Genomic DNA, 4,306 nt, shown 5'->3' with positions numbered 1-4,306 from the left:
TTGAGGGAGATGCATCTTAGCTCTGGAGATTGTTGTTGAGTATGTCAATGCTGTTGTGATGAAATGCTTCTTCTAATTTAAAAAGAAAAGATTCATAAAAAAGTGGCTAAATGGCTAAGAACCATCTTAAAATTTTTTTGAGCCATGCTTTTAATCCTAGCACATGGGAGGCAGGGGTAGGTGGAGCTCTGTGAGATCAAGGCAAGCCTGGTCTCTATAGTGACTTCCAGGTCAGCTGTGGCTACTGGGACACCCTGTTCCAAAAAGACAAAACAAAACAAAAATTGTTTGACATTCCTAGTAGTTAAAGAAATGCAACTGAAAACCACTTTAAGATTTCATTTTACCCCAGTCAGAGCGGCTAAGACCAAGAGTACAAAAAGACATCAAGTGCTGGTGAGGATATGGGGAAAGGGGAGTGCTCATTCACTGTTGGTGGGATTGTAAACTCATGGATCCACTATAGAAAACAATGTGTAGAACTCTTAAGAAACTAAAAATGAATCTAACTTGTGATCTGGTTATACCAGTCCTTGGTATATATTCATCTCTTCTGTAGAGATACTTGACTAAGAAATGGAAATAACCTAAATGTCCCTCAACTGTCAAATGGGTAATAAAAATATTGTACATTTACATGATGGAGTTCTACTCAGCTGTAAAAAAAAGGTAAAATGATGAAATTTGCAAATGAATGGATGAAACTAGAAACTATTATGCAAAGTAAAGTAACACAGACACAGATTAACAAGGAATGTATGTTCTCCCTTATGTGTGGATCTTAGCACCAAATCTGTATAGGTGAGTATATATCCTGATATAACTTCAGAAGCCTGAAATTGGACAGGAGCCATGGAGGTAAAGGGAAAGAAAGAGCACATGAGAGAAAGATAGTAGGAAATAGATGTTACCAAGGGATAAATGGGAAAAATGGAGATATTCAACTAGGAAGGGAGGAGGAAAGGACATACAAGGAACCTTTGGGGTAAAGGAAAAAATATAGCTCAAGACAAGAGGGATAATAGGAGACAGGTATTATCAAAGGGAAAATGGGTATACTTTAACTGGGGAGGGAAGAGAAGGAGAGGTAAATAAAACTTAGGTGGTGTGAAAAACCAGAAGGATATGTGTTAACTCAAAAACCAATTGAAAAATACACATATAGTATGTGAACATGACTGAATGTGTATACCTGAAGCCTATATAAAAAGAAACAAAATGCTGGGCATGGTGGCAAACATCTTTAATTCCAGCATTCAGGAGGCAGAGGTAGGTGGGTCTCTGTGATTTAGAGGCCAGCCTGGTCTACACAGCAAGTTGTAGGCATGCTGGGGCTACAGTGAGACCCTGTCTCGAAAGAAAGAAAGAAAGAAAGAAAGAAAGAAAGAAAGAAAGAAAGAAAGAAAGAAAGAAAGAAAGAAAGAAAGAGGAGGGAGGGAGGAAGGAGAGAGAGAGAAAGAAAGAGAGAGAGAGAAAGAAAGAGAGAGAGAGAGAGAGAGAGAGAAAGGAAGAAAAGATATACAATCCCAGACAGGAGACACCTCCCTTTGAGTTGTTGGTCAGAGTAGTCCAAGAGACTCCCAAAAAAATACAGGCTATTGCCAACAGCACATGAACTTGAAGGTAGACCATATTACTGAGGACAGGACATACTTCAGACACAGGAATTGGAGGAAAGGAGTTGGAACTGACCTGGAAACATCCTTTCTGAAGACTAGCTCTCAGAGTTCTAGAGGACACTATGCAAGCTGTTATGGGAGAAAATCAATCAATGGTCCAACTCCAACTTTAAAGCCTTATAACCACAACAACGACCAGCACAACAAACTGCAGTAGGGCAGTGGTGGAACTTCTTTCTTGGGGAAATCAATAGCTATCAAATTGGACTTAAAGCCCTCATGGGAGGGAACTCATGGGTGTCACTATAAACATAGCCAAATACACATGGCTGGAGAAGGTATAGATCCTAGAGAAAACCCTATCTCTATCAAACCCCTAGACAAATGTAGTTTCTTACTGTATGCTAAATATGGAGCCTTATATTTACAGACAAGTATAGCATTCACTACTCATTAAAGAAGCTTCTTTTTGCAACAGATGGAGACTATTACAGAGTTCCACAACTGATTAAACATAGAGACTAAGTGTCTGAGAGATTCCAGCCTATAATGGAAAATCAATAATGGAACCTCTGTGGGAACTCCTGAAGACAAAAGCAACCTGGCCACCCCAACATAAAATCAAAAGAGAGAACTGGAAGCTTAGAGGAACCAGCTCTTCATGCCCAAAAAGTAAACCACAAAGATACATAAAGTTTTCAAAAAGAAGCAGACCTAAACTTGAAAGCTTGAGTCTCACACAAGAAACAGAAACTACAAAAGAAATTCACATGTCAAAATCACAGAGAAAAAATAACATGAAAAACCAAAATAACATATGCCCACCAAATACCAATAGTCCTCTAGGGGAGTACAATGAGAACCCCCTAGAGATAATGCTGGACATGGAACTCAAAAGAACATGATAAAATAAACATGAATAAAGAATTCAGTGAATTTAAAGAACACACAAAGAGATCAAAGAACTGAAGAAAGATAGGGATAAACTTCTGAATGAATTCAGAAAAGAGTGAGAAATATTGAAGACTATTCAGGCTGAAATGAAGAAGGAAGTGAAACACTCAGTAAGCCAATTAGAAAGGACAGGAGAAAGCCTCATCAATAGGATGAATGAAGTGGAAAACAGAGTATCAAGACTAGAAGATAAAGTGGATGAACTAGACCACTCAAGGAAAGATTATGAAAAATTTAAGAAACCTCAAGAATGGAATATGCAGGAATTGTGTGACGCAATAAAAAGACCAAACTTACGAAGCATAGGCATACAGAAAGGAGAAGTACCCAAGATAATGACATGGACCAGATCTTCAACAGAATCGTGGAAGAAAATTGCCCCAAATTAAAGAAAGATATGCCCATACAAATACAAGAAGTGTATAGAACACCAAACAGACAGGACCAGAAAAGAAACTCTCCACAGCACATCATAGTAAAAACACAAAACGTACGAAACAAAGAGATAATACTGAAAGCTGCAAAAGAGAAACAAGTCACATATAAAGGAAAACTCATTAGGATTAAGCTGACTTTTCAGTGTAAACTATGAAAGCCAGAAGCGCCTGGACCAAAGCATTCCCAGTGTTAAATGACCACAGATGCCAACCCAGATTACTATACCCAGCCAAAATATCTATTATAGTCCAAGGGGAAAGAAAAATCTTTCATGACATAAATAGGCTGAACGAATTCATGTCCACAAAACAAGCCCTTCAGACAGTTTTGGAAGCAATACAAAGAGCTGAAGAAAGGAATGACTATACCCAAAGGGTTTCAGAAAGAAATTCAATAAAATTATAACTGTGGAAAAGTACAGCTATATCACGATGTAAAGAGAAATAAAAACGACAGGATTCAATACTCATCTTTCATTAATAACTTTAAATATTAACGGACTGAACTCCCCAGTCAAAAGACACAGACTATGGGGATGGATTAAGAAACAAAACCCATCTTTTTGTTGTCTGCAAGAAACTCATCTCACTTTCAAGGACAGACACTATCTTAAAGTGAAAGGATGGAAAAAAATATACCAAGCAAATGGTACTAAGAAAAAAGCAGGTGTAGCAATTCTAATATCTGACAAAAGAGACTTTAAACTAAAACTAATCAGAAGAGATAAAGAGGGCCACTTCATTCTGATCAAAGGAACAATAAATCAAGAAGATATTACAATCATGAACATATATTCACCAAACTCTGGTGCATCTAACTTCATAAAAACAATACTATGGGACTTTAAGAACCAGATTAATCCCAGGTCATTAATACTAGGGGACTTCAATACCCCACTGTCTGCATTAGATAGGTCAACAGGGCAGAGATTAACAGAGAGACATCTGAATTAAACAATACCATATATCAAATAGACTTAACAGACATCTACCGAGTATTCTATCCAAGCACCAAAGGACATACTTTCTATTCAGCACCCCATGTAACCTTGTCCCAAATTGACCATATACTGAGGCACAAAACAGACCTCAAGAAATACAAAAGGATTTAAATAATTTCATGCATTCTATCAGACCACAATGCAATAAAGCTTACAAATCAACACTGGAAGAAACCCTAGCAACTACATGAACAAATAGAGATTAAACAACATACTCCAGTATGATGAAAGGGTCAAAGGAGAAATTAAGAAAGAAATAAAAGTATTCCTGGAACTAAATGAAAAGGACAATACA

This window comes from Nannospalax galili, unplaced genomic scaffold, assembly GCF_000622305.1.
Source record: "Nannospalax galili isolate Female #2095 unplaced genomic scaffold, S.galili_v1.0 scaffold242, whole genome shotgun sequence".
NCBI classification, from domain to species: domain Eukaryota; kingdom Metazoa; phylum Chordata; class Mammalia; order Rodentia; family Spalacidae; genus Nannospalax; species Nannospalax galili.
Note: the sequence above shows the minus strand (reverse complement) of the source record.